We start from the raw sequence: 24,464 nt of genomic DNA on the forward strand, positions 1-24,464 counted from the left end.
AAGAACGCAAACACCTTCTAACGGCGTGACAACAGCGAAAGTACCTTCATGTTTAAAGAGTAGTGCAAGGTGCGTCAATGCAAGAGGCACGTGAAACATACAGCCCTTGGGAAGATCATGGCGGCACTGCGCAGCCCTGAACTAGACTTCAGATGCAATGGTCTTCCCAGAGGTGGCGCGCGGCACGTGTCTGGAGCATTTTCGCAACAATCAATGGCGCCACTTTTCCCAGGATAAAGGGGTTTTATAAACAATGACCCCCTCCCCCCCCCCTCCCCCCCGCCCACAAAAAGTTCAGCGATTTAAAAGGGAAGTCGCTTAGAGATGGCCCACCAAAGCTGAGCACATGGTAATGGTAAAGAATGCATGGAAATGCATTCTTTAAAAGCAAGGGTTTGTATAGTCCTCCCTAAATGGAGGAACGCTCTCGTAACCTATGTTTCTTCAGAAAGAGAAAAAGTTTCGTCCGTGAAAGTAGGGGAGCAAAGTTTCTCCGCTCTTCTGCATCTCTTTATGGCGGCCCCGAATCGAGCGAATGGAGCATAGATAGACTTAGCGAGGACGCTACGTCTGTTGTCCGAAGCCAGAAGAGCAGCAAATAAAAGCGTAGCACGAGCTTTCTGCAAACTGTATTTATTCTCAAAGTCAACTTCACTTCCCGCGCAGGAAAAAAAACGCGTTTTAATAGCAGCCACTCAGTGTTCTCGTCTTCAGCACTGCGATGTGAAACATGTTAAACTTTATGTCTTACCTTTGCTATTCCTCGAGCCACAATTCCTTCGTTAGCACCACTCGTCACGGAGGAGTGGTGAACCATTCGCGAAACCAAAAGCCGCTCTCATAAGATCACATTTGACGTCGCCTACTTTCTCACAATGGTCGCGCCAGGGAAATGAAGCTTTCCGCTCCTTCCATCCGGCCACTCATCTTAATGACGTATGCCCGGTCCGACAAACTGCTTTCGATCGCAGCACTCCCAGCGGGCGCGGGCGGACGTTATCTTGTTTTAAACAAAAAATGAAAGACGTTTACGATTCTCTGTAATGCTAAATTAGAGCGCAGCTTCCTCCTTACCTCCCATTTAGCGGGAAAATTCCCCCCCTAAATTTTGCGGGTTAGGCTTCCCCGCTAAATTTAGCAGTGGAGCTGCGACGTCCCATAATGCAACGCGGTTACACCGACGCCGACGGCAACGCCGACGCCGCTCAACCCGGAAACGTGCGCCTAAGAGCTGCGCTTTAATATGATTCACATGAATAATAACGTGAGATAAAGGTGAAGTTGTTTTGGAGGTATTTGATATAAATAGCTTTGACAGCTGTTATCGTAACTTTCTCTTTCACTCTTTCAACGTGTCTGGGCGCGCTTTCGCTCTCTCCGAACTCGCGCCTCGAGATGCGGTGGCCGCTTGCGCAGGGAAGTCGGTGGCCCGTTGTACACCGTACCCCCTTAAGCTGAGACTGCAGCCGAGGCCACAAGCGCGAGCTGGCCTGTGCTCCTTGCTTTGAGACATCCGTTTCTAGCGCGAACGCTCGTTCTACGGAAGAACGCTTCAAAGCAGCCGTGACACAAATGGTGTCGAGTTCCAACTGACGAGTGCTGTGGTGGTCTTTTTCTCTGGGTTTTGTTCTTGATAAAATGCTTATAACATCAGAACCCAACTGTCGCAATGGTCGTGAATATTGTTTTAATTTGGCAATGGCTGCATTAGTTTCGAATCGCAAAACGAAATTTTATCAATGTTTAGGATTCCTCCCGCTCAAATCACACGCCGAGAGAAATAGGTTTCAGTGTCAAATAACTGGACACTTCTATCAAAAATCAAGATCGAGCACTGTTCACTTCAAAAGATCGTAAACACGTTGCAGTGAGCTGTTGATTTGGGTTACTTGGCAGCGATTCACGGGTCTGCTCGCGAGGAGTGAAAACTAGCCCGAAGTTTTTTTTTTCGATCAACTGGAAATGAGTGACGAGCTATCCGTAGTTGTTTCCCGTTTCGTTTAGCATTCGCGCACTTTAAGTTTGAAGAGGTAAGGTTAAGAACTAATACAGGTTCGTGATGAAAACCCAGTGTCAAAGAGCTGGGTTTCTGTTTTCTAGCCTCATTGTTTAGTTTCCTTCGGTTGCAAGACGCCATCGCGGGTCTTTGTTCTTGCTTATGAAATCAAATTCGAAATGATTGTCAATTTAGCGTGGACGCATTTAACTCAAGAAGAAGAAAAAAAACAGAGGAGACACGACCCTTTCGTGTCGCAGCGTTCAACTTGAAGTACCGTTTTTTGAAATAATATGAGAATTATATACTCGCAGTTTTCATAAGATTATGTCAGGCATCATATAAAGGTGGTTCAATAAAGCAATGAATTCAACTTTTATTTCTAAGCTTCACACCTGTGGCTGGACGACGCAAAGGTTGTGAGTACACGCCAATAAGCTCGAGAAGGATCACGAACCTACAGAAATTTCTCGTAAAAGTAGGGAAGCGTTTCTGCAAGGACGCATATAGTCACCCTCGTCGCACAGAACCATCACTTTCTACCTTGTTTTTTTTTTAATTTATTTGATTTTTGTGTGTAAGATAGTAAGGAATTTCTTCTGTTTTTTACTGTCTGTTGAATAAATATGAACGCAAAAGAAGAAGCAGTGCATATTTGTGTGTGTGTGTGTGTGCGCGCGTGTGTGTGTGTGTGTGTGTGGGTGGGTGTGTGTCACTCTTATTTGTTGCTTTGCTAGACTTCTGCTACTTTGCTTCTGTTCTCGCGTTTCAATGCTGGCTTGTGTGCGTTTCAGCGCACACAAAGCAGCATTGAAACGCGAAAGTTAGCAGCAAAGCAGCAAACTCCTAGCAAAGCAATAAGCCACCAAACAAAGTTTAAAAAAAAACGGTACAAGCACAATGAAGCCGCATTTACATGAGTGCGACTTAGTCGCATTGAATCCAGTTGTCGCATTCAATGCGGTCATGTAAACGGCATAATGCGCAAAGAAAGTGCATCACATTCAAGTCGCTAGACAGAGGTGGATCGAGGTGGCGAGTGCGCATTCATTCAGCCCATGTAAACGGAGTTCGCATCGCATTTTGGAACGGGGAGGATTATGGGAAGGCGTTCGCTGCGGGAGCGACTGAACAGCTCAGAACATGGCGGCGGCCAACCTCGTCGGCGGGGCGAAGAGCGGTCCCGTATGGTCGGCCACAATTTTTTCCCGAGAACAAACGCGAGCTTTTATTGCCATCATAAGTAAGCGGAATATAGCGGAGCTGCTCGGTGGGGGCGGCCCCCGTCCAAGCCTTGCGAAGTACGACTTGCGCGTCCGAAGGTGTCCCAAAGGCTTCGGCGCAAGCACGAGCGACACCGAGAGTCCGAGCACTGTAGAGCACTGCATGGTAGCGCAGAACGAGCAGCTCCTACCTCGGTGCCGCCCCTGGTTGCGCAGGAGCCTTTCGGACTCGGGGCCCGGTTGGTCCGGTCGCGATCGGGGAGGTCTGGAGCGGCGAAGCGCGGAGGCTTCCACAAAGCGTGCGCACAAACGCCGCCTCTGGTCCAGAGCGACCCGGCGGCCCGGCCTGGAGCCCTAAACACTTGGGTTTTGATGTTTCTTCGGTCTCGTAACTTATTCTACAGCACAGAAGACAGCGGACACGATCTTTACTTTCATTGAGTGGGTCGAAAGGCCTCCACGTGTGATGCACCGAAAAACGTGGTGCGGCTGGTAACGGAACTGCATAACTTCGAGCTTTGACACGGCGTGGCACCACCTTCGTGTAGGGCTTGGTGCGCATTCATGTAAACGTTGCCGCGACGGCTTCGTTTGAAGAACGAGCGGAGTCGATGCGCTAAAGTCGCTTTCATGTAAACGAGGCTTGGGAGCTGCCCAACGGTTTCGGTTTTGGTTTCGCTGCACCGCAATTATGATTTTAGTACAGCCTCTGGGTACCAGGAGATTCAAATGGTGCTGCGTACTCCCAGGGTTTACCCATTCGTGTCCTATGGGCGGCATTCGCCGTAATTACTTTTGGTGTCGCCATCTAGCGGAAGCGCGGCAGAACCCAAAGTGAGGACGCCGCCGTTGCTTCTCAGAGTTGAATGGGCTTTCCTTAAGCCTCGCTGTCTCGCCAAAAACTTTTTTTTTTCGTGTTTTTTTTTATAACATGTTTTTGCATTTGTCGCGGATGCTTACAAATTCTGAGTCTGGCAGGTCTTGATCCCAAGCTTCAATGCTGCTAACTAAAATAATTTGTTGTTGTTTCCTATGGGCAAAGCAAGGCGAAGACGCTCATTTTTAAGTTATTAATGTTTTAAAGTTCCACCTTTTTTTTTTTTTTTTTTTTTTGCTTGACAGGTTGAGAAAACTTGCTTGTCCCACTTTTTTGGATGACAATCAAAGGCGCCATTGTGGTCCTGGTTTCCTCCCTTGCGATAAAGTCAATAGTTCTCTATCCCGATTGTTGCATCTTTAAAATGTATGGGGCAGTCCAGTACATCCTGGACTTTACCATACTTAATAATATCGCCAGCAGCACCACGTTGATTATTTTATTAGTTACAGTGAAGAAGTGAATGCTCCTACCATATTAAGTGTGGATGACGGAGTTAATGCAACAAGAATAATTTGCATTCTGAAGAGGCACAGCATTGGAAAGCCTAACTCGAATTTAAAAAAAAATAAAAAACAGTATACAGGATTAAAATCATAAAAAAATAAACATAGGCAAAACGTCAAGTGAAAATCGTTTTGTCAGATTACAGTTGTCAACGATTCATTTCCTTAAGACCGTGCATTTACAGGGACACTGACAGGGTATTTACGCTCGCCAAGGTTTTTATTTGTGCATGACATATGAGAGCCTAACTGCTCAAAACACAAGTTGCAGGTCGAAATTCGTTATCTTTCCGCCCGAAAACTGCCGATCAAGAACTGTCCTGTTTGAGTCGCGCTCACTCACTTCTCCGTGGTCACGTGCCGTTTCTTACACTCTTTTTTTTTTTTTTTTTTCTTAGGGTTTAGACACAATTACCAAAGATAATCAAAGTCGGAGGTCGTCGGAGGTCATCGAAGGCACACACTCAATCCTAAGAATAGACAGAAAATATGATAACCATTTTTTGTGGCTTCTAAAAAAATGCAAAAGCGTTGACTGAAAAAAGAAAGTTGCATAGCCACGTAATTTTTTGTAACTTTCTCCCCCTACATATTTTTTCTTCCTCCCCAGTCCTAGCGGGTTCGGTTTCGAGCAGTTGCGCTCTTTTTTTTTTACTTTATTAAAACCATACGTGACACTGTAGTAAAGTATTAATTGAATAGTCTTCTGACAATCATAATAAATCAAAAAAAAATTCTTTCGAATTTTTTTTTTTTTTAGTTTTTATAACTACAAGATTTGAGTCCGATTTATTGAGTGGAAACTATATTATATACGCGATGTTAAGTTGCTTTACGATTGTAATTATAATTTAATTTCAATCATATTTTATATTGTATTTATAGCAGAAAAGAGTCACCACCAGGACAAGATACAGGCAGCAGAAACTGCGCACATCTTCCAATTTATCTCCTCCCTTGTATGGCTGTGAGAGGAGCTTCAAACACGCAACGAGGTCGATTTTGGTTTGAGATGAAGGAAGCATCATGATGTAACACCATGATGCTTCCTTGCTTGCATATCATCCCTTGCTTCCATCATGAAATATCATGGGCGAGGCTTCGTTCGCTAAAACGTTGTTCGATCAAGTCAGTGCCTCCTAGGTCGTAGACAAGTAACACAACTCAACGTTAATCGCGGCTCATGCTAGTGTGTGAATACTTTAAGATTTATAGTTTCTACCATTTTGACGAAGTGAATAGAAAAGTACCTGTAAAAAGTAACTTCACTTAGTTACAAGTTACTGGAAAATGTACCTAAGATGCAGATACAGTTACCGAGAAATGAAAGTATCTAGGTTTGTACCTCGGGTACAACAAAAGTACCTAGATACCGATATCCAGTTACTTGTGCCTAGGTACTTTACAAGCCTGCTAGTAATGCGTTACGCACATGTCTGGATGAAGCGGAGTGTATAGTCACTGGCAGCTTAAGAGGCGCGAAGCGTGCCACGGCTCCACCATCTCATTACCCCTGCACAACCAGAATGATTGCAGCCTTAGGTACCTGATAAGAGCGCCGAAGAACGAAGCAAGAACATATCAAGCAACCCCCTCGTGTTTCTTATTAAACTCTCAAGGCTATAGCTGGAGTTCTTTTTTTTTTTTTGTGTGTGTGTAGCAGTGTAATCTACTGTCTTTATTGCAGAAACTCCCGACGGCTGAGCTCCGCAACCGTGACCGGTTTGCATGACCTGGTTACCAATATAGGCGAGTACATCGAGTTACTCTTGTGGGTTACTATAAATACCTATTGAAATAAAATAAGAAATATATACTTTTACCGCATGTGACGCTGGTTGACCCACTTGGGTGGTGATGTGCTAAAAAAAGATTTCGAAAATGTTGATATATTTATCATCATTAGTGAGTTCTCAGAGTCCTTGTTACTAATGTCAATGGACACTGGGAAAGTAGCGCCCAGGTAGCCATTTTGGTTTATTTAATGAACAGTTTTTCTTTTATCTCCACATTTCTGGTGAGCCGATCTAAGTTCGCTGGTGACAGGTAGGTTTATAGGTAGGTTTCTGAAATACCGAAATTTCGTAGTTTACACGCAGGCGAAACAAGCGCACATTTTCTCATCGCCACCACATGCAGCGCCGGTGCTTGGCAGCATTGAAAAATAATATATTTCTGTCTTTAACTACGCAAAAATTGAAATATTATAAAAGCTATCTGAAGATTAGCATGACTGATAAGTGAATTGCAAGCACAGCGCCACAAACGTTTGTATTGGCAAGGAACGCTTTCATTACAATGATTTTCCATGGCGATCTTGGGGCGCCTGGTTTAGAACAACCCTTTCGAAGATATGAATGGACCAAAATGGCAATTGCCATGGCAACTGAGACTGATCCCAATCATTCGCCTTGCGAGGTTCGCTCGTCTGTATGTTATTATCCATTTGTGTCCGGCTAGCAGGCAGGGAAAGCAATGGCGATACTTTCCCAGGATCTAGTGACATTACTTGTTACCAAAGCACGTGCCCATCTCACGTGACTCGGGGCACTAACATCGCAATTCGCTAGCGGGTGACTTCCGAAACTATCATTTGGGAGGACGAGATAGCAGGCTTGTTCACGCTTCATTTTTAAACGTGCCCCAAGTCATGGGGACAGTTTTTTCGCAACTTTTATGTCATGTGTCGAGTAGATTGCATGTGAAATATATGCCCCTATGTCGTTGGTTTGTTTTTAATGCGTTAGCATTAGAGCACTCGTTTTCACACAAACCCGCCGGTGTCAGTCCGTGCGTCGTTTGTCAGCGCCATGCATGACGTCGCGAGGAGAGTGGGCTGGTGAGGAGGTATTCTGTCAGTGGCAGGGAGGGAGGGAGAGAGTAACGCGTGCTGACGACAGCGCTTCGAACCAATACGAGCGTCGCACAGCTGGCGCGGAGCCGGAGGCGAGCTGTCGCCGCGCCGCTTTGGTATGCGGCCCAGCTCAGTTGCCGCTCCAGCGATGGATCTGGTTCTTTCCGCGAATGATATGGCTGGCCGTGTCCCAGAGCGACGACGGAAGAAAGCCGAGGCCATTCGTCGGCGACGTCAGGCCGAGACAGACACAGAGCGTAACCGTCACTTGGCGACTGCCGCAGAGGCGAGGCGACGGAAGCGTGCATCCTAAAGCGAAGAGGAAAGGCATTAATAAACGACAGAAAACTGTGATAAACGAAAGGCAAGGGTCCTAAACCAATCCAAAAGAGTAAAAAGGGGGTGAGAGAGAACCAGTGATGACTCACTTCCATCGGATGAATCCTATTAATTGTCGAACTATTTTTACACCCTTCCAGCTCTTTGTGGAAGAGGCTTCTGCCTGGCTACCTTGCAGTTACATAAAACTAAGCACTGTTGACACTTCTTGTAATTTATACGGCCGCCCTTTCAGTTTGCTGTTGTATCTCTTTCTCAGTGTTCAACTCGTCGGTGCAACCGCTTGACCTAAATGAAGGTAAGTTGAGTGCTTACAAGGCTTTGCCGTTTACTTTCAGCACTCGACTTGCTGTTCTTTTCCATGCGAAGTTAGCATCTTTCACGTCCCACTCACTGATGTGCTGAAGGCATTATGATCCTTTAGGGATGATTCAATATGGCGTAGCCCCATTGATCAGACTATACATCTTTGACGCCAATAAACCCTTCTCAAAAACGTCTCCCTGTGAACATACCTTGCAAAGCATTAATTGCTCTTGGCCTCCATTAAAATATCAGAACTAGGCATTCCTATCTACTAGGAATTCTATGGAAGTGTAAATTGTTATCCTACGAATGCAACTTTTGTGGGTATCACACGATAAATTGGTGTCATATCAACAACATACAAATCTGTTTGTATACAATAAAAAGTAGAAATCAATAAAACGGCATAGAGTTATATAGTCTTACATATATTAGCCCCTTAATTATATATAAAGCTCTCGTTTGATTGCAACGTAATAACGAGGTGAAAAGCATTACACGAGCTACGTTGCCTCATTTGTGTGTTCGGCAGAGCCTGTCGAACTGGACAGCGGTTTGTAAAATATTTCGCTAAAATGTATGTGAATACGGGCACAGCCAGCGAAAAATAGAGCATGCATGAGCCCAGACACCAAATGAACGCTTGCAATCTGGGCCGCGTGTTCTAAAAAGGTAGTGAAGTAAGTCAACAGGCCAACTTTGGCACTTTGATAGGCAACTTTTCCTCAAAGGCCAACTTTGGCACTCAAGTTCTTCTTGTAGAAACTTGTCTTCGACGACATATTGTTTGTTCGGCTTTATTCAATAAAAATGATCAGTTTTAGATGGAAAGGCGTCCTATAAACTCACAGCAGTAGAAATCCACGGGCACAATTTTTTTTTCTTTTTTGCGGGGGGGGGGGGGGGGGGGGGGGGGAGGGGGGAGGCATACTTAGGTCCCAGTTACCTCCATGAAATTTGACCAATAAAAATAGTTAATTTAATATATATTCCAAACGTTACTATTGTTGCTCGATTTATTCTGTTCGGTTTGCATTATACTTTTGACAAAAACGTCAAATGTTTGGTCGTAGCAGACGTAATGCACAAAAAATATTGTTTGAAAACGCCGTCCGACGGCACCCCCTTGTGTCTGCTCCAAGGCGCAGAAAGAGGGGTCGTGTCGCCATCTTAGATTAGATTCTTAATAAAAAAATCGGACGCCGATCACCGGTATTTCGGGGTTGTTTTTCTTTTGTTGTTGTGTTTTTATAATCCCTAAAGCCCGTTGATTGAGTTATCACCATAAATAGATACCCTCGCACCTGGTTTATTGGGGGAGCCAGAGGAAGGGTGGGGGGAGGTTTAAGTAAAAAAGTGTCGGTGATCCACGCGCTAGCCTTTTAGCCGGCTCCGAGGTTTGCTTGCCCCATAAGCGTAAGCAAATCTGAGAGCCGGATATCGACCTTTACATCGCTTATCACCCGGGCGAAAAATGCTGAGTCACTGAGCCGTAGACGCATCCGCAGCGTGTGATATGCCACACAGCAGAGCAACAGCTCATGCTCAGATCGTTCCACAGCCCAGCAGACAAAGTTGGCAGCCCACAGATGATTTTTGCAAAGGCCTATAGGCTAGCGCGTGAATACCTGAGTCGTATATTGTGCCAAAGACGACGACGACGACGACGACCACTTTCTTGGCGCGATGAGCCTTCACGGCATGCAGCGCTCCAGCGGGACGATCCTGAGTTGCCTGCACTGATCGACCACTTGGAGGGACGAGGGGGTACGTTTCCCCGAGCCTTCTCGCGTGACCTTCCAAGATTCGCCGTCCGGAGAGGTCTCCTCTATAAAGACAACTTCGGGGACAACAACTCGACGTGGCTCCTGGTCATTCCTGCTAGTCTTCGAGAAGAGATCTTTCAAGCCTGCCACGACGACATAACATCTGGTCACCTTGGCTACAGTAGGACTCTTGCACGGATCCGAGAAAAATACTACTGGCCCAAGCTCCCGAAGACTGTCCACCCCGACGTCCGGTCGTGCCACGAATGCCAACGACGCAAGAAACCACCGACGAAGCCGGCAGGTCTTCTGCAACCGATCGCGCCCCTGACTGCACCATTCCAGCAGGTTGGAATGGATCTTCTCGGACTTTTCCCACTGTCGGCGCAGGGAAACCGGTGGATAATCGTGGCAACTGATTATCTCACCAGGTACGCCGAGACAAAAGCACTCCCGTCGGGGACCACCGTGGAAGTAGCCAAGTTCTTCGTGGAGTCTATCGTCCTCCGACACGGCGCTCCCCAAGTCCTGATTACGGACCGAGGATCCTCGTTCATGGCGCAACTGACGCAAGAGATACTCCGCCTGAGCCACACCGACCACCGCCGGACCACGGCATACCACCCGCAGATCAATGGGCTGACGGAGCGACTAAACAAGACCATCGCCGACATGATTTTTATGTACATGGACGTGGAACACAAGACGTGGGATGAGGTGCTGCCCTACGTCACGCTTGCGCATACTACCTACCGGCGATTCGTTCAGGATTTCGCCAAGCTTTCAGCGCCGCTGACGCACCTTACGAAAGACGCCGTGAACTTCGAATGGAGTGGAGAACAACAACAGGCATTCGACGAACTAAAGCGACAGCTCCAGTCACCACCGATTCTCGGCCACTTCGACCAATCAGCCGAAACGAAGGTCCACACGGACGCCAGTAATACAGGACTCGGAGCGGTACTGGTCCAACGACAAGACGGTGGGGAGCGCGTGATCGCATACGCTAGCCGGACGCTGTCGAACGCGGAACGCAATTACTCGACGACCGAGAAGGAATGTCTGGCCGTCGTCTGGGCCCCCCCCCCCCCCCCCCCCCCCCCCATCACGAAATTCCGTCCATACTTGTACGGGACTCCTTTTCGGGTGGTCACCGACCACCATTCGCTGTGTTGGTTAGCGAGCCTGAAGGACCCATCGGGACGCCTCGCTCGGTGGAGCCTACGATTGCAAGAGTGCGACGTGACCGTGGTCTACAAGTCAGGCCGAAAACACAGCGACGCCGACTGCCTGTCCAGAGCCCCTGTCGAGTCAGCTACCGGATGTGCCAAAGACGACGACGACGACGACGACCACTTCCTTGGCGCGGTGAGCCTTCACGGCATGGCAGCGCTCCAGCGGGACGATCCTGAGTTGCGTGCACTGATCGACCACTTGGAGGGACGAGGGAGTACGTTTCCCCGAGCCTTCTCGCGTGACCTTCCAACATTCGCCGTCCGGAGAGGTCTCCTCTATAAAGAGAACTTCGGGGACAACAACTCGACGTGGCTTTTGGTCATTCCTGCTAGTCTTCGAGAAGTGATCTTTCAAGCCTGCCACGACGACCCAACATCTGGTCACCTTGGCGACAGTAAGACTCTTGCACGGATCCGAGAAAAATACTACTGGCCCAAGCTCCCGAAGACTTTCCACCTCTACGTCCGGTCGTGCCACGAATGCCAACGACGCAAGAAACCACCGACGAAGCCGGCAGGTCTCCTGCAACCGATCACGCCCCCGACTGCACGATCCCAGCAGGTTGGAATGGATCTTCTCGGACCTTGCCCACCGTCGACGCAGGGAAACCGGTGGATAATCGTGGCAACTGATTATCTCACCAGGTACGCCGAGACAAAAGCACTCCCGTCGGGGACCGCCGTGGAAGTAGCCAAGTTCTTCGTGGAGTCTATCGTCCTCCGACACGGCGCTCCCCAAGTCCTGATTACGGACCGAGGATCCTCGTTCATGGCGCAACTGACGCAAGAGATACTCCGCCTGAGCCACACCGACCGCCGCCGGACCACGGCTTACCACCCGCAGATCAACGGGCTGACGGAGCGACTAAACAAGACCATCGCCGACATGATTTCTATGTACGTGGACGTGGAACACAAGACGTGGGATGAAGTGCTGCCCTACGTCACGTTTGCGTACAACACGGCGATTCAAGAAACTACCGGCGTTACACCCTTTCAGCTGGTGCATGGCAGAAAGGTGACGACGATGCTCGACGCCATGCTGCCCCCCGACCCGACGGACGACGGCACCGACGACGCCCAGCTAATCAACCAACGAGCAGAAGAAGTACGACAGCTAGCCCGTCTTCGAATAAAGAACCAGCAACGTGTCGACGCAGGCCGCTACAACCTCCGCCGCCGCGACGTGCAATTCCAGCCCGGAGACAGGGTATGGGTGTGGACGCCCATTCGCCGCCGCGGCCTCAGCGAGAAACTGTTAAAGCGCTACTTCGGACCCTACAAGGTCATCCGCCGCCTTGGGGACTTGAACTACGAGGTGCTCCCCGACGGAATTCGACCATCAGGACACCGCCAGCCACGACCCGAAGTCGTCCACGTAGTTCGACTCAAGCCGTTCTACGCGCGTTAGGTTTGAGACACTGCATGTTTATTTCGTTTCACCGTAAATGTTTTATCCATTTCCGTTTTCGTTTCGCTTTGCATCGGGGCGATGCACTTTTAAAAGGGGGGATAATGCCGCCCGCAGAGCCAAGAAAGCAACGCTTGGTCACGGTCTTCTAGAAGATTCCCGGTCATTCTCGCAGCAGACGTAACTTTCTCTCTGCTTTGCTATTCTCGAAAGTGCCAGTTCATCCTCGCCCCGAGCGCGCGACGCTCGAAGCTTCTTTGCCTAACTTTCGAGATAGCTGCCCGCGACCTTGTCTAGTCAGTCTCAGTCTCGCTCGCGCTTTCTGATTCGCCGCCGAATCGCCGCCTGCTTTTCTGCTGCTTCGACGCTCTTTCGTTACTTATTTTTGGTTGGCACAAGTTTGCCCATTAAATCTTTATTTTCAGTTAATTTTCGCCTTCTCGTCGCCTGAATTCGTGACAATATACACCTAGGCCTCACCCCCCCCCCCCCCCCGTCCTCTTTTTCGCTCCCGTAAACCAGGCGATGTGACGTTCATCAAAACGCGCCAATAAAAGTGGCAAAATTGACCCGTTGACTTACTTCACAAGCTTTTTCAAAAACGCATCCGGGACGCCGTTCACGTTGAAGATGTTATCTGAACGGGTGTTTCGCCTCCTTCCCTCTGCAGACGAAATCCACTTGAAAGAGAAGGAAGCCGCCGCATTGCCGCACGATGGTAGGTCGCGTGACCTTTGGCAAAACACACAGCACCCATCAGCGGCGCCGAAAAGTATTCTGGAAAGCAGCTGCCTAGAAGACCCTCTTGCAGCAGACAAGAGATACACACGTTACTCAAAAACAAAATTAGCAAATGCCGTTACTCGTACTTGCTCAAAAGGTAAACACGGCGCTTAAAGGCCCCTTCAAACACTTGCGACTTCTTAGGATCGGAGAGGCTAAAGCCGGCTTTTAAGCCTTTCCTGACTGCTTACGACTAGCTGCGCTGCTGCGGAGCCGGTCCTACGCCGTCAGAAAAGGCTTAAAAACCGGTCGTATCCAAGTCGGTCGTAGTCAAACGGAAGTGTGTCAATGTTTTGTATCCGTTAACAGTGTCGCGCAGTGAGCAAGATAAGGAGGCGAGAGTGAACTTCAATGTAACTGTTTCACTAGCCTCAGAGCCAAACGGGACGACGGTGAAGGCAACGTTCCACGGGCCCCTTGATGGGGGACGGACGGCAGGAGACACCCTCAAACCGGTGGGCAGCGACAGTGGCGACGCCAAGACGACGGCGTCCTCGAGACCTTTCTCTATGGACGTCACCACCTCCAAGGCGAAATCTGGCAACGTGTCGGGTAGCTCAACCGGCACATCATTCGTCATGTCAGCCAACCTCACAAGCCACGAGATATCCAAAGGCACGTATTTACACCGACACACCCTTTGTTACACCGACTCGTGTTTCTCGCGTCATGCTACGACGGAGGCATCTACAGATGTGTCGCCCTTCGACAGAAGGGATCCGTTAAATAATCCCTGCGGTTCACTGCCACGTCACGGAAAAATCACACAGACCGACTGTTCTCGCTGAGGCATCAAAGACAACTAAAGCGATTCTCTATTTTAGGAAAACACTTAAATCGTCTTCGTTTGGCCACCAGAATCATGAATATAAAAAAAAAGATTCAATTTGGTGCACGGAGGCTGCAGAAAATCATTTGCCAAGTACCACTGAAGCCCCTCCTTCCCGGAGCGTGAAGTCATATCCTGAGTTTTTGAAATCTCCGCTTTTGCGGAGATTCCGTGGGTAACAAATAAATTAAGACTTGCCTTCATGCGTTAAGAAACGCATGAAGGTGAGTTGTTGACAAAAATAAGACAGAGCAGGGGACCTAAAACAGAGCCTTGAGGGACACCTGACGCCACGGGAGCTGCATTTGAAGAAGTATTATTCACGAACACAAATAGAAGTCGGTTATTAAGGAAAGCACGAATTCATAAAAGTACATCCTGATCAATGTTAAGTTCGCTGAGCTTATGGAGTAGTAGATTATGTGCCACTTTATCGAAAGCTGTAGCGAAATCAAGGAAAATACAAACCACCTGAGAAAAAATTGTGTTGCATACATTTCTCCAGCGTTTATCACGCAGGCAAAACATGCGGTCACTGGCCTGTCCGTGCGTGCGCGCCGCCTGGTATTCCGCCTAAGAGAGCTTCTGCACATATCCAGAGCGCGTTCCGCAGCTCAGCAGACAAAGATGGCCGCGCGCGGAAGACGATTTGTGGGACGGTCTATGGTGTTCATGGCTTGCTACTGGCAAACGCGCCGCCTAAATTCTTAATCTGTCACTGACACAGTTACTGGGAGAAGGTAAAAGGGCAAGGTGTGTCTAGGCTAGTCCAAACCAAACCGAGTTGGTTTGGTTTTGACCAAATTAACTCGGTTTGGTTTGGGTTGGTGGGGTTTTGCGGGTCCCGGAAACCGCGTTCTGTGCGGTTTCCGCTACCCATTCGCGAAGATTGCGCAGTTTGTACAGTTTGGAGAGCCATACGAGCTAGCCGCATCGACCGCATTCGGGAGTTGATTCCGCGGCTTTTCTACTTTCGTCCGCGATGCGACGTGATGGGAGAGCGAATCTTTCCGACACTCGTGGATTAACGAAATACTTTACTAGGGAATAGGTTATTGTTCGACATACTAAAACCCGAGACGGAACAACAGAAAGCGGGTGAAACACAACTCTGTATTTGAGACGTGTTTGAGTTATGTTATGTTCGTCCATGTTTCTGTTGGCTCCGTCTCCGGTTTCAGAACATCAAACTGTTTCGAAGTACAGGGGATGCACTACACACAAACACCTAGTGTTAAAAAACAGCAAAATGGACGGAAACTCTAAAATGCCCAGAAATGACGTCATTAACGGTCAAACGGCAGCGTTTGCTAGTAACTCCGTTCCTCTAACCCAGCAAACCTCAGCACTAAACGCCTGCGCAACTAAAACCACGAAGTGGTCGCTCTCAAATGCCGGCTGGCAGGGCACTCTGTAACATTTGTCTGGGTATATTTGAGTCTGGACCAACACGGTGGCTAGAACGTGGACGCTGTACCGGAACAGCTGCTGAACTAATGCCACGTGCAAGGCAGCTGTTGTTATTAGCAGCAAGCTCAATGCCTGGCATTCGTTGTGTGGTGGAACCAGGGACAGTCGATCGGAGGGGCACCAGCACACTCTACGCCATGCAAGCGCAAAGATGGAGCTCTTCAATGACCCGGATATCGCTACCCGTGTTGTGGCGCAAGTTCGCAAATGGACAAGACACCGGACTTGACATGGGCCGTCTTAAGCCTTCGGGATGAATGCTGAGCGAACTCCGACGCAATAAGAACTGACCACTACCCATATGGATTTGGGTAATTGAATACGCGGCGATGATAGGTTCCTGCCAAGCGTTTGTCGTTATCTGTGAAAATACAATACGCTCTTCCATACCTGCTAGATTCCCGAAATAAAGATAAAAATAGAAAATTTCGGTTGTGCAAACCACTTTGAGTGAAGCATTCCATGGAATGGCATTTGATGAAACAGCTTTCAGTGAAATGTCCAATTCCCCTCCCTCCCCCCCCCCTCCCCCCCGCAAAATTCAAGGTCTGGCCTCCCCCAAGAAAATAAAACTGGAAACTATGCCGCTGGGCAATGTCACCGTGATTGCAGACGGGGCGCCACGACTAATTTCAACTGAAACAGTGCTGTCGCACCTTATTGATGGCAGAGCAACCGTAAAGGGTGTGAATGGCGATATAAATCCTGATTATAGTCCCAAAACGCACGCTAGAAGATAGGTACGCCCTCCCAGTATCCAAGCCTGCGCTTGTATCAAGAATGGTCGAAGGTGTGTGGATGGCAGTAAGAATCCTGTCTACGCTTCAAAACGGCCCCGACAATGAGATCTCGTTGTCCGCGGTGCTGCTGCAGAGTAAGTGTCTGTCGGGTAAATGACTCTCGGAGTCATTCACGCGACAGAATGTTTATGCTTCGAGACAGCAGTACCAAGTGAAATGCTATGGTTTGTCGCATTGGGGTCATTTTTTTTATCTGAACATATTTTCGACCTCATCATTCGGTGCTCTGCTCTTATGGCGCATTCACACTGGAAGGGGATCCGCGTTCGCGAAGGGGTTGCGGATGCGTTACGAAATAAAAGTAGCGCTAAAGACGAGGACAAGTAGAAGACACAGACACGGACAGGCGCTGACTCAAAACTTATATACACTTAATAAAACGAAGATAAAGCAGAAGTGCAAGGACATATACGAAATGAAAAAGAAGACTAACCAAAACAAAAGAAAGCAACAATTATTTTTGACTTCAAAATTAAGATATAAGAAAAAGTACGGTAAAAATTTCAAAAATTACACTAAAAATTCAAATGAAAACCTACTCCAATTAGATGAAAGAAAGAAAAAGAAAGAGGAAGAAGAGGACTCTGAAAATTAATTTAGTTGAACGAAGTTCTTACACAAAATATTGTTAGTAGTGCAATTCTTTCGCCGATAAGGCTACCGACGGTGCACTGATGCATGTATCCCCTTTAGCTGCTATGACTTGCGCCTCATAAATTTCTCTCTTTATTTGATCACTGAACTTCCACTTCCTTAGAATTTTTGTTCGATAGAATAAGGGAGTACACTTGCAATCTCACGTGCAAAGCAAGATGTCCCGCCGGTGAAGGCTTAAGAGACAGTGCATGCTCTCGCAATCTTATGTTAACACACCGGCCAGTCTGACCCACGCACACCTTCCCACACGAGAATAAAATCTCGTATACTACGCCTCTAAGGCAGTTCACAAACTTATTAACATACTTGACATCGCATTTGTCCTGTTTGTCATGTTGAGAATTGATTTTCGGACACAGCCTTTTCAACTTGTCAGGTGCAGAAAGCACCACCCTGATATCAAACCTGTTGGCTACCTTTCTTCAAGTTATGTGATATGGAATGGATGTACGGCACTATGGCTGGTCGGCTCCTCTTCTCTTTGCTTCGGTCTTGTATTTTTTCATGTATTAATATATTTTCTGCCACATCCGTCAAGATGGACTCGGGGTATCACGAACTTTGCAGTCGCTGGATTTGGTTGGTGAAGCTCTCTTCAGCAGAATGGTGACACGACTTGTTTAACGCCCCTCTTAAGCAATTAGTCACGAGTCCTCTTTTGGTGAGTTCGGAATGTGCTGAGTCGAATCGGAGTAGCTGTTTCTTTGATCTTGGTGAATACATCCTTTTCTTCGAAGCGGACCCTTCCCGCATAAATAGCTCACCTTGTTTTCGGGATAGAGGGCTAGTTTTCGCCCCTCATTGTTCGCTCTTATCATTTTCGAAGTTGTGGGCGGTGTGGTAGGCCGTGGGGCGGGGGAATGTGTTTGGTGCTAGCCGGTCGTGGCTTCGTAGGTCGCGGACTCTCTTCTCGTCACTCGCGCGTCGATCGAGTCTACTGTTTGTTTGACATTAGGCTCAAATACACGCCGTATGGATTACCTCTGCATCGTCTGGTACGTACACTTTATTTCTCGAGCATGCTCCCTTTATTTCTTTTGTTAGTAGTAAGCGCTACAGGTCGACCTAGCGCAGGTACCCTGCCCGCTCCGCGGTAGTGCGTTGGCTACGCGATCAAGCTCACGACGTCTCTATCGGCCTTCGTGACGGTCATGCACGGAGTCAAAAGCTTTCAATAGTTCACGCGACTGTCTTCAAAAGCTGACATTTCGGTCGATCAGGGGCAGGTTCCGACGTTCTACGGGATTCTACGGGATTACCTTGCGTCGCTGAGGAAAACTACTCCTCCGTATCCTACCCGTAACCCAGAGAAATGGAAGATGGTCACGCAGCGAACAAATTATGGCTCTCAAATGTTAAGCTCCACACTCCCGCATTTGTTAAACAACCTTGACAGCAATAACATTGATCTAGAAAATCTAACCTTTAGAGACTTGCGCTTATTGTATGCTTGTACATGATCCTTTTCTCTCTTTACATCTGCAAAAGGCGCTTTTAGTTTTGTGTACTGATTTCTAACATCATTGCCTCTAGCACGTTATTATGTTGTTTTTTGTTTGTTTTCCCGCATGCTTCCTGCTGTCCATTGTAGGGGCTTAGGGACTCGTCAAGCTGCTTACTGCAGCTTTTTTTCTTGGGCCCCACCATCAAAAAGGATGGAAATAAAGCATTATTATTATTATTATTATTAAAGACTAAAGGGGTGTCCAAACAGGATACTACAAAACGCTCGACTCCGACAAATCGTGCGGCGCTCCGCTTCCGGCCGCCGGGGGGCGATTTCTCCCTGTCAAATCTGCCCGGGGGAAACTTCCCCCCGTCAAATCTCCCCCTCGCTTCCTCCACGGCGGCCTTGCTCTGCTCATCACGTGGGTCCGGAGAGCCACTCAAGCGCTCTGTTGGCTGTCGGTTGAGTTTATCATCTGAATGTTCTCGTTAAAAAAACAGCAACCGCACGGGGGAAAAGACAATCAGTGCCAATGCGCCAACGTAAATCCATCATTTCACCACACAGTACACGGGAACAAGTAAAGAATGCATAATTACCTTCACAAGCCCTCTATACGGAGTATTCACTGGACGCCATATTTGTGGGTGCTGTTTAGAGCGCATGCCCAGAACAACCTCATGTCCATAGGCTGCTAAGACCGGCACTCTTGATGATGCGGAATGCACGTTGCAAAAGAACTGTGGAAGCTCGCCATCATAACGCGCTCAGCATTCGCGCACTCAGCTATGGCCGCCAGTGAGTACTCCCTATACAAGCCTTCACAAGCCCCTTTATACTTGGGCGCCATCTATCGCCGTGCGAGTGAAGCGCGCTCGGTACGCCGAACATAATCTGGTCGCCGCGTCGGACAGAGAGTCATCACTTAAATGTATTTTTTCCACCGTGGTGGAGCAACAACATTTTTCTTAACCTGTCCCTGACTATAGTAGCCAATGGCTCCTCCCACCTCTTCCCACTTCAGCCAAGCGGACGCTGGAGAGGAGGCGGCCTCCTCTCCAGTGTTCGCTCTACTAAAGCGGAAAGAGGTGGGAGGAGCTCCGCGCATTCGCCGTACCAACAGCAGCGCCACCGCAGCGTCGGTGACGCTCCAAATCACGCGCACGACTGGTATACGCAGGCACAAAGCGAACCCTCGCGGAGTCTACGACACCGGACACTACGGAACCCCCGGTCCCGACCACGACACCCGAAGACGACTGGGATGACAGCAAGGCGGAACCCTGGGGCGACTTCTCGAACGCGACCAGGCGGCGCAACGAAAGTGTGGACTTCGCCTATCTTCATTTCTAACGTCAACGGGCTTTCATAGCACGGCATTAAATACGAGCGGTTGATGCGCCTGGACCGAGAGCTGGGTTCACTGTATCATTGAGGGTGTGTTAAATGGGCCACGAAATTATATGCGGGCAGAAACTCGGGTAGAGAAAGAGACAAGTGCGCGCGGGAACGTCAGGACATCTAGCTCTCGTTAAAACGATTAGTTGGTAGGCGCCAAGCCCAAGCTAGCTGCCCTTGCCTCTGTACTCACTGTTCGAACGCCGGCGTTAGGCGTTCGCTTTCGAGCAGTAAATAGAGACGAATGCAGCTAGCTTCGTGCCTACCCATTAATCGTTCCAATCAAAACTCGGTGTTCTGACGCACCAGCGCGCTCTCTTCCTACATTTCCGTATTTCATGGGACGGACTGCATGTAGCGTGACTAGAGGGCAATTATCTAGCACACTGCACGGATCTAAGCCACTCAATGAGTGCGTTCTAGAGTAATATTTTCACAGGTGGCGATTCAAAAACAATAAATAAACAGGAGGAGATTAACGTTTACTGGGGCGAACTTGTGCCCAAAATAAAGAGAACACAAAGAATATGAACAGAGCGTCGCGGGCGTCGAAGTCGGCGTAACAGCAGGTTCGAGCGCTGGGGCGAGACTGACTCGACTTGCCAGGCGGAGCCCCTTTTGTACACGCGTTGGCTTCTGGAACATTCGACGTAGAAGGTTCGGTGCGTAGAATATTCTAACCTCGAATAAAGGCAGCATGGCGTCGAGCATCGTGGTAACCGTCCGGCCGTGTACCAGTTGGAACGGCGTCATTCCAGTCGTCTCTTGAACCGCTGTGTTGTATGCAAACGTAACGTACGGCAACACCTTGTCCCATGTCTTGTGCTCCACGTCGACGTACATGGAGATCATGTCCACGAAGGATTTCTTGCATCAGTTGGGCCATGAAAGATGATCCTCGATCTGTGATGAGCACTTCAGGTGCGCCGTGTCGAAAGAGAATGGACTCGACGAAAAACTTGGCGACTTCAACCGCTGTGCCCAATGGAAGGGCTTTCGTCTCGGCGTATCGTGTAAGATAATTGGTCGCGACAATAATCCACCGGTTTCCGTGCGTCGATGTTGGGAACGGACCAAGTAAGTCCATTCCGACCTGCTGGAATGGAGTAGTCGGGGCAGATATCCGCTGTAGGAGTCCTGCTGGCTTCGTTGGAGACATCTTACGTCGCTGGCACTCATGGCACGACCGTGTGTACAGATGGACGGTTTTCGGGAGTCTCGGCCAGTAGTACTTGTCACGAATCCGGGCGAGCGTCCTGCTGTAGCCAAGGTGTCCAGCCGTCGGGTCGTCGTGGCATGCTTGAAAGATTTCTTCTCGCAGGCTGGCAGGAACAACCAGCAGCCAAGCAGGGTCGCTGGTTCCGAAGTTCTTCTTGAAAAGCACGCCTTGCCGCAAAACGAAGCTTGCCAAGTCTCGGGCCAAGACTTGCGGGAATGGACTTCCTTGACCTTCGAGGCAGTCGATGACGGCGCGAAGTTCCGGGTCGTCGCGTTGAAGTGCTCCCATGTCGGTATCGGTTACTGCGCCGAGAAAACGGGCGTCATCCTCGTCGTCAGTGCTGTCAGGAGGGGAGTCGACTGGGGCCCTAGACAAACAGTCGGCGTCGTTATGCTTGCGGCCAGACTTATGCGCAATGGTTACGTCAAATTCTTGCAGTCGAAGACTCCAGCGAGCGAGGCGTCCTGACGGGTCCTTGAGGTTGGCGAGCCAACAGAGAGCGTGGTGGTCCGTGACAACGCGGAACGGGATTTCATACAGGTACGGGCGGAACTTGGTTAACGCCCAGACGACAGCGAGGCATTCCTTGTCGGTCGATGAGTAATTTTGCTCTGCCTTCGACAGCGCCCGGCTTGCGTAAGCGACCACCCTCTCTGCTCCCTCTTGTCTTTGGACGAGTACCGCACCGAGTCCGGCGTTGCTGGCGTCCGTGTGAACTTCGGTTTCCGCTGATGGATCGAAGTGTCCGAGGATAGGGGGCGACTGGAGTCTTTCCTTCAGCTCGTTGAACGCTTGTTCTTGCTCTTCCCCCCACCGGAAGTCTACGTCGTCCTTCGTTAGATGCGTGAGTGGTGTAGAAATCTTGGCGAAATCACGAACGAAACGTCTGTAGTAAGCGCACAGCCCAAGAAATCTTCGTACGGCTTTCTTGTCCGATGGCTTCGGAAAGTCGGCGATAGCGGATGTCTTGTCAGGGTCTGGGCTTACACCTTGAGCACTCACGACATGGCCCAGGAATTTGAGCTTGCCGTAAGCAAACCGACATTTTGATGGCGTTAGTGTCAGTCCAGCACTCTGGATAGCCTGTAGCACGGCTCGCAGGGGTCTCAGGTGCTCGTCGAAGTCGCTTACAAATACCACGACGTCGTCGAGGTAGACGAGACAGCTTTGCCATTTCAAGCCAGATAGGACGGTGTCCATTACGCGCTGGAAGGTCGCCGGTGCAGTGCAGAGTCCAAATGGCATCACTTTAATTTCGTACAGTCCGTCCGGCGTGACGGACACAGTTTTCTCACGACCCCTTTCGTCAACCTCTATCTGCCAGTGCCCACTCTTCAGGTCCATCGAAGAAAAATATCGGGCGTGGCGTAGCCGGTCCAGAGTGTCGTCGATGCGTAACAGTGGTAGACGTCCTTTTTTGTTACTGCGTTCAGCCGGCGATAGTTCACGCAAAACCTCAGGGTTCCGTCTTTCTTCTTCACTAGGACTACTGGGGAAGCCCACGGACTGTTTGAGGGCTGGACGATGTCGTCATCAAGCATTTCCTGAACTTGCTTCTGAATGACTTCCCTTTCTTTCACTGAAACTCGGTACGGCGGTCGATGCACAGGAAGGGCGTCGCCATCTGTAACTTTTTGATGCTTCGCAATCGTCGCCTGGCGCACCTTTGATGACGTGGCAAAGCACTCAGAGAACTCGGCGAGGAGGTCAGTCAGCTGTCGTCGGAGGGAAAGGGAGAGGGTTGGGTCGATGCCGAGCTGAGAGGATGACGCTGTTTGGCGTTTCGACGAAGGGGAGTCTTCAGAGATTCCGGCGATTGCGGCTGAGTCCTGGAGCTCCTCGATATGTCCCACCGTGGTACCTTTTGTAAGGTGCTGAGCCTTTTGTCGGAAGTTCGTTACAAGGACAGCGGTGTGTCCATCTTGGAGCTTCGTTACGCCTCTGGCGACACCGATCCCTCTGCCTAGGAGCAGCTGAACATTGCCTTCCAGCAGGACGTATCCGCAGATTGCTGTTTCGGTTCCGACGGGCACCAGCACACTCGAGCGCGATGGCAGGTTTACGTGGTCGGACAGTACAGGCGCTGTGGCTGAGGCGGCCGGCGTTGTTTCTTGATCCCCGGACGTCAGAACAGGTTTCCGCAGTGTAAGCTGGTTGGCTTCCAGGTCGATGACGGCGCCGCATTCGCACAGAAATTCCATGACGAGTATAACGTCTCTTGCACAGTCTCGTAGAACAACAAACTTCACCGGACATGTCTCACCGTGAATCTCTACGCGAGCGGTGCACCTTCCGACTGGTGTGATGAGATGTCCTCCGGCGGTTCGTATTTGCGCTCCATCCCAAGGCTTCATGACTTTTCGAAGGCAACGGGAGAGCCTCCCACTCAACACTTAGTAGTCTGCTCCGGTGTCCACGAGTGCCGATGCGTCGAGGCCGTCGATAACAACGATGCAGGAGCGTCTTTGTGATGCGTAGCGTGGGGAGAGTGGGAGCGCTCCGTCGTTCTTGGAGGCTCTTTACGTCGGTCGTCTTCGGCAACTCCACCTCCAGGGGTTGCCGCGCCTAGTTTCCCCGGCGTGAAGCGAGGGGCTACAGGCTTTCACGTCGGGGTCGGTGCATCGGCGAGGCTGGACGTCGTGGTGACGGCGACTGGAACTCTCGGCGGGACGCAGGCTCGGGGGACTGAGGTCGTCGCAGGTACTCGTCGATTTCCCGAGGGCGTTCACCATAACGTGGCCGCGGGTCGTTCTGGTGGAACCCGCGCAACCCGAGTCGTCGGTACGGGCATCGGCGGTAGGTGTGGTCTGCTTCCCCGCAGTGGAAGCACAGGGGGCGTCGGTCGGGCGTCCTCCACACGTCTGTTTTTCTGGGTGCGGGCTGTTCCGGACGGACGTACGGGACCCACTCTTCTTGTCATCGGAGGTAGTGTGGTGTTGGGGCGTCTCGTCGAGGTGGCGGCGTGTATTGGCGAGCAGCCGGTGGTGGTCGTCGCGCCACTGAAGCGTAGGTTACCACCGGTTCTTTTGGTTCAGCGATGTCGACAGGAGACTCCGGTTGAATTGCACGCTGCACTTCTTCTTTAACGAGCTCGGTGAGCGAGAGCGCAGCTGGATCGTTCTGCTGCCGGCACCAACTTCTTAAGCTCTTCGCGGACAATGTCTCTGACCATCTCACGGATCGCAGAGAGGTCAGAGTTGCCGGAACTGATGCTGCAGGTAGCTGGTGGAATCACGGTGGCTCCATTATACAGCTGGTAATGGCTCGCCCTTGCGAGGAGCGCCCTTTCAAGGTTGGTTGCCTTCGAGATGAAGCTTTTCACCGTCGACGGAGGATTACGGACAAGGC

Source organism: Ixodes scapularis, unplaced genomic scaffold (genome assembly GCF_016920785.2).
Source record: "Ixodes scapularis isolate PalLabHiFi unplaced genomic scaffold, ASM1692078v2 PGA_scaffold7__128_contigs__length_106722199, whole genome shotgun sequence".
Lineage (NCBI taxonomy): Eukaryota > Metazoa > Arthropoda > Arachnida > Ixodida > Ixodidae > Ixodes > Ixodes scapularis.